This window comes from Bufo bufo, chromosome 5 (genome assembly GCF_905171765.1).
Source record: "Bufo bufo chromosome 5, aBufBuf1.1, whole genome shotgun sequence".
In the NCBI taxonomy this organism is placed as follows: domain Eukaryota; kingdom Metazoa; phylum Chordata; class Amphibia; order Anura; family Bufonidae; genus Bufo; species Bufo bufo.
Genome location: NC_053393.1, coordinates 413,460,997 through 413,473,159, shown reverse-complemented (window position 1 = coordinate 413,473,159; position 12,163 = coordinate 413,460,997).

Genomic DNA, 12,163 nt, shown 5'->3' with positions numbered 1-12,163 from the left:
TCAGAAACAAAAAAAATAAAAAAAAATAAAAATACTCACCTCGCTCCAGCTTTCTGTGCACGTCATTCTTCCAGCTTGCTTCTGCTGCCCCGGCTGCCTGCTTTACACCACAGGCGGTCTGCGTGGGTTTCTAGTGGCGTGATGACGTCATCATGCCACCCGTGAACTGGCACAGGAGGTCACGATGATGTGATCACGACCTCCTGCACGTTAGCACTGCCTCATAGGTCTCAGGTCTAGCAGCCTTCAGCCTATGAGGCTAAACTGCAGGGCACAGGAGCCAATAGTTCCCCTCTCCGCCGATCAACTCCGGCACTCCCTGCACACCAGTAACAGATGATCCACAGCCTAGTCTGGTCTGCGGACCGGTGGTTGGGGACCTCTGTTTTAAACTATATGAAAATTAGAGTTTAAGTGCACCAACAATGCAACCTAGCCACCCTCCGTGCACCCTAACTTCTGTGCTCTGTTTTCCAAGACATCCCCTTTCCACTCCAAGACTTCGTCCTGTCAATCAAGTGGAGAGGGATTGCCTTAAATTGTGTCAGCATAAGAAAAATGCAATCTAGACATCACTTCTTGTCTGAAATGTTATTGTTTACCCAGAAGAGACATTGATGAGGAATTTCAAGAACTGCTCGAAAGTATGTGATATGCGGAAGTATAAAACCGTGCTTGAAGAACCTTGCTTTCAAGATTTTAAAGCAGCACTGAAAATGTATGCTGTTTACACACTAGAGTCCATTCGTCAGAGAGAGAAGAACCTTGCACTTTATTTTTTAATCAAAGTCTATGAATGAGATGTGTAGAGTTTTCTATGTAAAATGCTTATTACAAAATAACAACAATAGCAATTAAAGGGAACCTGTCACTGGGATTTTGTGTATAGAGCTGAGGACATGGGTTGCTAGATGGCCACTAGCACATCCGCAATACCCAGTCCCCATAGCTCTGTGTGCTTTTATTGTGTCAAAAACTCATCTCAGGGACAGGACTCATCTCAGGTTAATTTGCATATGTATCAAATCGATTTTTTTACACAATAAAAGCACACAGAGCTATGGGGACTGGGTATTGCGGATGTGCTAGCGGCCATATAGCAACCCATGTCCTCAGCTCTATACGCAAAATCCAGGTGACAGATTCCCTTTAAGAAAAGGTTTGTGAACATTCTGATGAGATTTTATCCCTGTAATACAGTGATGCCCAACCTGCGGCCCGCGCAGTGACCGGACTTTAATAGCGCAGGGCGCGCTGCGAACGGCACAGGCAGCAAAGCGATGCTGCCTGTGCCTGCAATCTCCCCGCCCAGCGCCGCCTCCTAGCTAATTTATTCACTGCACTTGCCTCTGTGAAATTGAAGAGAAGCGCTGTAATCTCGCACAGGCGCACTGGCAGAGGCATTGAAGTGCGCATGCACCGTCCTCCTGGCCTCTGCCAGTGCGAATGTGCGAGATTACAGCGCTTCTCTTCAATTTCACAGAGGCAAGGCAAGTGCAGTAAATAAATTAGCTAGAAAGCGGCTCTGGGTGGGGGGGATATCTGTGGATGAAACTGAGGGGGGGGGGGATATCTGTGGATGACACTGAGGGGGGGATATCTGTGGATGACACTGAGGGGGGGATATCTGTGGATGACACTGAGGGGGGGATATCTGTGGATGAAACTGAGGGGGGGATATCTGTAGAGGAAACTGAGGAGGGGGGATATCTGTGGATGACACTGAGGGGGGGATATCTGTGGATGACACTGAGGGGGGATATCTGTGGATGACACTGAGGGGGGATATCTGTGGATGACACTGAGGGGGGGATATCTGTGGATGACACTGAGGGGGGGATATCTGTGGATGACACTGAGGGGGGATATCTGTGGATGACACTGAGAGGGGATATCTGTGGATGACACTGAGGGGGGGGATCTGTGGATGACACTGAGGGGGGGGATCTGTGGATGACACTGAGGGGGGGGGATCTGTGGATGACACTGAGGGGGGGGATCTGTGGATGACACAGGGAGGATCTGTGGATGACACTGTGGGGGATCTAGGGAGGGGTGGGAGCTCTGGAAGGGGTGGGAGGTCCGATAAGTATGTGAGGGTGGGAGATCCGGGAGGGGGGGGGGGCATAATTTTTTTTGCTATGGGGCCCAGTCATTTCTAGCTACACCCCTGATTGGTAAGATTGGGCGGGCACTGGAGCGATAGAGCGCCCTGCTGTAGGAGAAGCCGGCGGGAGATGAAAGGAGGAGGGGCCAGCTCCTTGTGGTGTCGGGCACACGGCGCAAGCATGGCAGTGGAGGATCTGACTGAAGCCTAAAGACCAGACATCAAGGTAGACCTTCAGAAGAAGGTGACAGCGCAGTATGTGATGTATACATGTGTGTAATGTATGTAGTGCAGTGTGTGATCATCACATACTGCACTACATACATTACACACATGTATACATCACATGCCCCCTCACAGTAATAATGCCAAGATATGTGCCCTCTTCACAGTAGTAATGCTCACACATGCCCCCTCACAGTAGTTATGCCCAGATATGTGCCCCCTCACAGTAATAATGCCAAGATATGTGCCCTCTTCACAGTAGTAATGCTGACTCGTGCCCCCTCACAGTAGTTATGCCCTGATATGTGCCCTCTTCACAGTAGTTATGCCCTGATATGTGCCCTCCTCACAGTAGTTATACCCTATGTGCTCCCTCACAGTAGTTATGCCCAGATATGTGCCCCCTCACAGTAATAATGCCAAGATATGTGCCCTCTTCACAGATGTAATGCTTGCACATGCCCCCTCACAGTAGTTATGCCCAGAAATGTGCCCCCTCACAGTAGTTATGCCCAGAAATGTGCCCCCTCACAGTAGTTATGCCATGATATGTGCCCCCTCACAATAGTTATGCCCAGATATGTGCATTCTTCACAGTAGTAATGCTCACACGTGCCCCCTCACAGCGTTTGCATTTCTTTCTGGCAAAGCTACCTGGTTCCGGCTGGCAAAATTTATACCAAGTCTAGTGCGGCCCTCAGACGAAAAATGGTTGGGCACCACTGCTGTAATACATGACATTCCTGAGCCCCATTGTAAAATCGGTGATGATGGATTTACATGCCCTGATGTTTGGGCCGATAATCTATGAACGCTCCCGATCTAGAGGTGCTGCAGATCACCCGATACATGAGCTAAACGCTCGTATATCGGGTGAAATGATTATTGGTTTGGATATCTCAATTATCATTCCTGCCCAGAAACAATGCAGTTAAGTGGGGACACATTATGTCCTCATACTCTGGAGGTGGTCGCTGCATGGAAATGCAACTCGTCGCCTCCACAGCAGCAGGCAATTGCCAGGAGGGAACGGTTTCTTTCATCTGCTCATCTGCACTGTGTACTGTACTTCTCATAAGGGGCAGAGGGACTTCTTGGTTTCCAATTAGGGAAATTGATCCGGAACTTCCCATAGCAATTCTTCGAGAAGATGTGCATTGTCAAATCTGCATCAAATTGTGACTTTCTCTGCAGACGTCATCTGAGAAAAAAAGGTGAATACCCAATGCAGCATTTCCCTACCTCTTGTCTGCTTCCATGCAAGTCTCTGTACATCCTGGCCTCCGGTGATGATGTGTCTGCAGTAGTGATCACATGGGATGAAACATCATCATACGAGGACGGATGGTACAGACTCCCATATGGAAGCAGACAAAAAAGCCAGGGCAATGCTGCAGGAATTGAGTATAAATTAATTTAAAATAGTGTGTTTTTTTTTTATGTTAGACTTGCAGATTTTGATACAGATCTGAGGAAAATCCACACCAAAATCCTGATCAGCAATTATTCCTGTGGTTTCATGCAGAAAAAAACCTCCTTATGTCAATAGATATTTTAGGGAAGAATATAAAGTGTCATGCTGTGGATTTAGGTCAATTTACACGTGGAAAATGTTTGCACTGTGTAGATGACATTTTGAATATCTCATCTAGTTAACTGAATGACAAAATCTGTTTGTTAAAGTCTGCATGGAAAATCCCTGCAAAATATGCCGGTGACCGTAGGCTTACGGCCCTGCCGATTTAATTTTTATGTCATATGTCATGCTTGTATGTTCCATTTGTCTTGTATTAAGGGGTGATTCATAAAGACTGCCAATCATATATGCCAGTCTTGAGCCCAGTGTGTCGGAGTGAGATGCACCTAATTTACCGTATTTTTCGCCCTATATGACGCACCAGGCCATAAGATGCACCTAGATTTTAGAGGAGGACAATAAGAAAAATATATTTTTCATTAGACCTCAGATCAGACCAGTAATCAGACCTCCAATGCTAATCAGACCTCAGCTCACAGCCCCAATCAGATCTCCAATGTTAATAAGACCCTCAATCAGACCTCAGATCAGACCCCCAATGTTAATAAGATCCCAATAAGACCTCAAATCTGACCGACAATCAGACCTCAGCTCAGACTCCAAAGGGAATGACCCCCATGCCACAGATCAGCCTCCAGCATCAGAGCAAATAAAATAAATCTACTTACCTCTCCTGCTCTGGATGCCGACGCTCCTCACCTCCAGCGCTCTTTTGCTTCCTGCAGTCGGCTGTGTTATGACCCGACGTGCACAGTGTGAGGTCACAGAGCGCCCTCACACTGTGCACAGCCACAGCACAACTGAAGGCAAAGGAGCAGGAATCGGGGAGTACAGAGCCAAGGGAGCGCTGCATTTACAGCTTCACAGTCCTCCGGTACTAATGAGCCCTTCCATTATTGAAGCACTCATTAGTATTCGTGCAGTACGCAGCCCTGTGGGGTATTGCGATTGTGAGGTCACGGTTACTTGGGCAAACGAGGGTTGCTCTTGGTTACCCACAGTTTCTAGGATGACCCTGGGCAGGCGTACAGCAGTGATGGAGAGGCTGGCACAGAAGTCCTCTGGGGCACTCTCTGTATATAGGGACCAGGCCTGATGGTTGGTGAGGTGCCCTGAATGTTGCAGATGTTTAATGTGCCAGGGGCAAGGTCCCTTTAAGGTTTGTGACGCCAGTGCCTGTAACGGTGGCACACCGATTGATGATAGGAATAATTGAGGAACACAGCTTGTAGTGAACTAAAACTTCCTTTACTGGAAACAGTTAACTTTGTACAGTCTTTTAGGTTCAGTTCCATATGACAGTAGCAAATCACAAGCAGGCTTTTACAATAATGGCAGGCAACAATGTTCTTGCAAGATACTCAGAGGGTTAAACACACTCACAGATCAGGCTGCAACTTTTCCTTAAGAAATCCTGTCTGTCTTGATCCCAAGACCCGTATGCCTTATTGGTGGCTTTATCCTTGGTAAAGAAACTTCCTCAGGTATATATCTCCTTGCATTAAATAGACTCTTCTGCCCTTCAGCTCTCTTGTCTGGCTGGAAACATTTCTGTTCTGTACTGTACTTTGTAGGAACTGAAGGTTTTCTCAAGAGGTAACTCTTCCCCTGGTAACAACTTCTGAGCTAACTCTGGCTCAAGAACCTCAGGCAGGCTAGACTGCACTCACTAGCCTCCTGGACTACACTACTCTTTTCCTGTCTGGGCCTACCTATATATATTAGGGGTTCCCTAGCTCCCTCTACTGTCTAGGAGGTGGAACTACACTCTAACAGGCCTGATATACAGATAAACAGGAAAATGCACATAAAACATCATATACATTACAATGGTCATATTAGCCCTTGTGTAGTGCCCACCTTTACCTAGTGGGACACTACATTCACGCTATAAGACGCAGTGACATTTTCCCTCAACTTTGCGTCTTATGGGGCGAAAAATACAGAATAAGAGGCAGACGCAACAGAAACTAGATTTGATCTATAACTTTTGACATTTCGTGATCCTTGCCTTTACATTACATGCATTACAGCAGCCACCATGGTCTATAGACAATGGTCAGGAGTAGGGTTGCACGAGGTATCAAAGTATTTTAGATTTCTAGACCCATTTTTAGATCAATATGATACCGGGTCTTAATATTTAACGATACTAGGCTGCACTGCTGCGTAGCCTAGTATCAGTTAGAGAACATGGCATGTGCCGCTCTCAGCGCGTGCCATGTTCTCTTCACTAGCACAGTGGAGGAGGGAGTCCCTCCGTCCCCACTGTGATGTGGCTGCCGCTGCCACCAATAAGTAGATAGCAGGGAGGAGGAGGGGAGGGACTGTAGCAAACAAAAAAAAACATTAATTCAAGTATAGGCAGCGGGTGTCTGTGGCAGTATCACATACCCGGCCTCAATAACAGGGCATGCGATCCGCCAAACCACATCAATTAACCCCACAGGTGCCACACCTAAAGGGGTTATGTCACGGGGCGCCAAAGGCGCACTCGGTCTCCCATCAGCCGCAGACCTGCTGCTTAGCTTCGGGAGCGAGGGTCTGTGTTTGGCCTCGTTCCCAGGGCGGCATTGCTAGCTGGGAGGCTCCCTGCTCCTAGGTCTGCCTTGAGCACCGAGCTGATCACTCGGTGCTCGACTTGTCTGTCTGTCGGTCATGTGACGCTGGCCATGTCACAAGACCCTCAGACCCCACTATAAATACAGGCAGCCTGCTGGCCACACGTTGCCTGTTAATTCTAGGTTCCTGGCTATTTGTTGGACTACTGAATACTCACCTGATCCTGTTCCCTGACGATCCTCTGCCTGCTCCTCCTGTACTGCGCAACCCTCTTGGTATTGTGACCTCGGCTCCCACCTGACTACTCTTTGCGGACTCCTCTGGTACTTCTCTACTTTCCTAGTATATGACCCCGGCTTCTCCTGACCATTCTTTGCTTAACCCTTTGTACTGCGTAGTTCTCTTGGTTGTGACCCGGTCTGTTCACGTTCCGTATTTTGTCTTGTCTGTCTTCCCTGCACATATCCTAAGTAAGGGACTGTCGTCCAGTTTTCCCCTGTCATCAGGACACATGAGGCAAGTAGGCAAGGCAAGGGGTGAGGATGGAGCGCAGTGGTCACTATCCTTGTGTGTGTGTGTGTGTGTGTGTGTGTGGACGTGACCGTTACAGGTTAATTGCCACGGTTCGGCGGTCCGCATGCCCTGTTATCGAGACCGGGTGCTGTGTATGTGATACCGCCACCGGCACCCATTGCCTTCTATACTTGAATTAATGTGTTAATTACATTAATTGGTGGCGCAGTGTGCCCCCCCCCCCAGTATTAGTATCATTGGTGGTGCAGTGGCCACAGGTGCACCCCCCCATTGTTATATTCATTGGTGGCAGTGGCCAAAGGGTCCCATCCCCCCTCTTCATTGGTGGCAGTGGCAGTTACGATCGGAGCCCCAGCAGTGTAATCGCGGGGCTCCAATCAGTTACCATGGCAGCCAGGACGCTGCTGAAGCCCTGGCTGCCATAGTCAGCTCCCTGCTGCTGTGTGTACTATGCACAGAGCAGCAGGGAGAGTGTGAAGTCCCATTCACCCTAATAGATCTCTATTAGGGTGAATAGGACAAGGATTGTAGCTCCATAAGGGGGCTAATAGAAAAAAAAAAAAAAAAAAAAGGTAAAAAAACCTCTAAAATACTAAAAGTTTAAATCGCCCCTTTTCCAATTTTACATATAAAATTTACAAACAATAAATTTTTTACATATTACGTATCGCCACGCCCGAACTATTAAAATATTTAAAAATATTTCCTACACGGTGAAGGCCATAACAGAAAAAAAAAAAAGGAAACGCGCGATTCGCCATTTTTTGTCACCTTGTTCCACCAAAAAATATGATAGGACTGTTCTATTATGGGCTGGACGTTTAAGCACATGGCTTTATTGGTGTTTTATTTTTTTCGCGTGGTATCGAGTATAGCAATACTTTTTTATGGTATCGAAATCCCAACAAAATTTTAGTATCGTGACAACCCTAGTCAGGAGGGGACCTTGACTTCTATGGGAAAGTTTTCTAGGCATGCTCTGTGACCTGTGACGAGGTCACGAGGGTGTTATATCACCTACTGTGAACTGTGGTATCTATATATAGGTGATATTTTAATTCTAATCCTGCCTGTAATGATAAGATGATAACTGCAGTAAAGTGATTTGTACAGAACAAGAAGTGGTGCCTATTATTAGTCTTAGTGGTCAGTGCAAAAATTGCAGGATTTTTTAAAATATAGGCTGTGACATGGAAATTAAAATATTATCAAAAACTCTTTAAAAATAAGTTTAACATATAAACATGATTTAAACAATAGGTTGTTGTCTGATGACACATTTCCTTAAAATTGAAATTCTGAGAACTATACCAGCAAATCGAGGACAGTAAACAGTGCTATAAGGCCTCGTTCACATTTACATGTCAGTGTCACGTCCATGAAAAAAAAGCATACGTGTTTCATCCGTGAAGGATCCGTGGTTGGTCTGTGTGTCCGTTTTTACCATCCTTGTGTCATCCGTAATTCACTGACGTTGCTCAGCTGAAAATTAATTTCCAAAGAATCTCCAATTAGTCTTCAGGGAAAAACGGACGCAACATGGACACAACACGCATGTGCGTCAGTGATTTTTACAGACCCATAGGCTTCAATAGGCGTGCTTGGTCCGCATCACGGATTAAAGTAGTGCATGTCCCCGTGATTTTTTTTTTATTGATCAACGGTCAGTAGAAAAAATACAGAAATGTGAACAGACACATTTAAATCAATGGGTACGTGTGTCAGTGAAAAACGGCAATGTGACTGAGGCCTAAGTCTGGATGTGAAATCTGCCTCAGGTTTACATTGCAAGTAACGTATGCTCCAAATGCTGTCAAACTAAAAGACTCTGAGCACACATAAGGGAAAGAGGAATATGGAGCGAGCGCTGAATGTTAACAACTGCTTTTATTATTCAAACTGTAATCTGATTAGGCCTATTAGGTACCGGTATGTTTTTGTCAAGTAAAAGGTTCTAGTGTGTGGACCGAAACGTTGCGTTGGTGAATAAAAGTCACATTTATTTTACTTTTTTGGAGTGATGTGAAATATTCTTTTTTTGGAGATTGGATCACTTCAACATCCGCTGGCACCCAATTGCCTTTGGTCCTGCGGTGCCGTTTACACTCTATGCTATTATTGCTATATATATATATATATATATATATATATACAGTACAGACCAAAAGTTTGGACACACCTTCTCATTCAAAGAGTTTTCTTTATTTTCATGACTATGAAAATTGTAGATTCACACTGAAGGCATCAAAACTATGAATTAACACATGTGGAATTATATACATAACAAACAAGTGTGAAACAACTGAAAATATGTCATATTCTAGGTTCTTCAAAGTAGCCACCTTTTGCTTTGATTACTGCTTCGCACACTCTTGGCATTCTCTTGATGAGCTTCAAGAGGTAGTCCCCTGAAATGGTCTTCCAACAGTCTTGAAGGAGTTCCCAGAGATGCTTAGCACTTGTTAGACCTTTTGCCTTCACTCTGCGGTCCAGCTCACCCCAAACCATCTCGATTGGGTTCAGGTCCGGTGACTGTGGAGGCCAGGTCATCTGGCGCAGCACCCCATCACTCTCCTTCATGGTCAAATAGCCCTTACTTTCAAAGTTTTCCCAATTTTTCGGCTGACTGACTGACCTTCATTTCTTAAAGTAATGATGGCCACAAGTTTTTCTTTACTTAGCTGCTTTTTTCTTGCCATAATACAAATTCTAACAGTCTATTCAGTAGGACTATCAGCTGTGTATCCACCTGACTTCTCCTCAACGCAACTGATGGTCCCAACCCCATTTATAAGGCATAAGAAATAAGAAATCCCACTTATTAAACCTGACAGGGCACACCTGTGAAGTGAAAACCATTTCAGGGGACTACCTTTTGAAGCTCCTCAAGAGAATGCCAAGAGTGTGCAAAGCAGTAATCAAAGCAAAAGGTGGCTACTTTGAAGAACCTAGAATATGACATATTTTCAGTTGTTTCACACTTGTTTGTTATGTATATAATTCAACATGTGTTAATTCATAGTTTTGATGCCTTCAGTGTGAATCTACAATTTTCATAGTCATGAAAATAAAGAAAACTCTTTGAATGAGAAGGTGTGTCCAAACTTTTGGTCTGTACTGTATATATATACAAACAGTGTATACATATATTTCATGTAAAATAAAATGGTCCTATATAACCTACGATATATTCTGTATGTGCTTACCATTTTTCTTTAGATTTCCTTAAAGTTGATCTCCAGGCAAATATCCCATTGAGTAATGTAATACTATGAATATAATAGCTGTCTTTTTCTGGCTATTTGTGGCTGAAAAGTTAATAAATCTGTCACTCTGGTTTACCTCTCCGACTCCAATGCACAGAGCAGATTTGTAGTATAGAAAGTTCTGTGGAGAAACACTTGATGCAGACCCACCAGAAGTAAACTCAGAAAGACCCTTTGGTGGATATTTAAAATGTGAAATATCTTACATCTACACTGAGTTTTGCATTTTCATTTTTTCTTCCCCATGCTCCAATAGCCATCATTTTTTAAGTCTATTTTGTGGGGTTAAATTGAAAAAAAATTTAATAAAATCCCAATTCCACCAAGGTTTTTGGAGTTTTGACATCATGGTGTTCTTATTCTGCAGCTCAATACGAAAACAGCGAAACTTGTATAGTTTTTTTTTTTTGTCTTACTACTTGATTTTATTGGTACCATTTTTGTGGAACGTACAACTTTTTGATGACTGTTATTCAATTTTTTTTTGAGGGGGTGGGAGGTGACAAAAAAATGGCGAATCGTGTGTTTTTATTTTTTTCAGTTATGGCATTCACCACACAGGTAGTTTTAAACATATTTTAATAGTTCAGAATTCACAAGCGTCCAGGCTGCCATGGTAGCCGATTAAAGCCCCGCAATTTCACTGCGGGTGCTCCAACCAGAAGGCAGAGGGAGCCACACCCACTGCCTTGCCTCACAGGTGCTGTGATCAGCGTTGATCGTGTCACCTCAGGGATTAAATGAAGGGGTTCAGCGGGATAGTTGTTCCCCATCATGATGGGCCGCATATAGAACGGGCTCACTGCAGCAGCCCGCTCCATACATTGCCTCAACCACTGTGACGTATGGGTCACGGTGGTTGAAGGGGTTAATATTGGTGACCTATTTTTAGGATAGGGGGTCAAACTGCAGGAAGATCCCACCATTCAGCTAACTGCAAAGCATACAGCACACTGGAACCAGACACAGATGCTTACACTGTATAGTGACAAGACCTGGTTACTGCTGCTTTCCCCCATTTACCTCCAGTCAGGTCCATAAATACTGGGACATCAACACAATTCTAACATTTTTGGCTTTATACACCACCACAATGGATTTGAAATGAAACTAACAAGATGTGCTTTAACTGCAGATTGTCAGCTTTAATCTGAGGGTATTTACATCCAAATTTAGTGAATGGTGTAGGAATTACAACAGTTTGCATATGTGCCTCCCACTTGTTAAAAAACAAAGTAATGGGACAGAATAATAATCATAAATCAAAATTTCACTTTTTAATACTTGGTTGCAAATCCTTTGCAGTCAATTACAGCCTGAAGTCTGGAACGCATAGACATCACCAGACACTGGGTTTCATCCTTGGTGATGCTCTGCCAGGCCTCTACTTCAACTGTCTTCAGTTCCTGCTTGTTCTTGGGACATTTTCCCTTCAGTTTTGTCTGCAGCAAGTGAAATGCATGCTCAATCGGATTCAGGTCAGGTGATTGACTCGGCCATTGCAGAACATTCCACTTCTTTCCCTTAAAAAACTCTTTGGTTGCCTTTGCAGTATGTTTTGGGTCGTTGTCCATCTGCACTGTGAAGCGCCGTCCAATGAGTTCTGAAGCATTTGGCTGAATATGAGCAGCTAATATTGCCCGAAACACTTCAGAATTCCTCCTGCTGCTTTTGTCAGCAGTCACATCATCAATAAATACAAGAGAACCAGTTCAATTGGCAGCCATATATGCCCACTCCATGACACTACCACCACCATGCTTCACTGATGAGGTGGTATGCTTAGGATCATGAGCAGTTCCTTTCCCTCTCCATACTCTTCTCTTCCCATCACTCTGGTACAAGTTGATCTTGGTCTCATCTGTCCATAGGATGTTGTTCCAGAACTGTGAAGGCTTTTTTAGATGTCGTTTGGCAAACTCTAATCTGGCC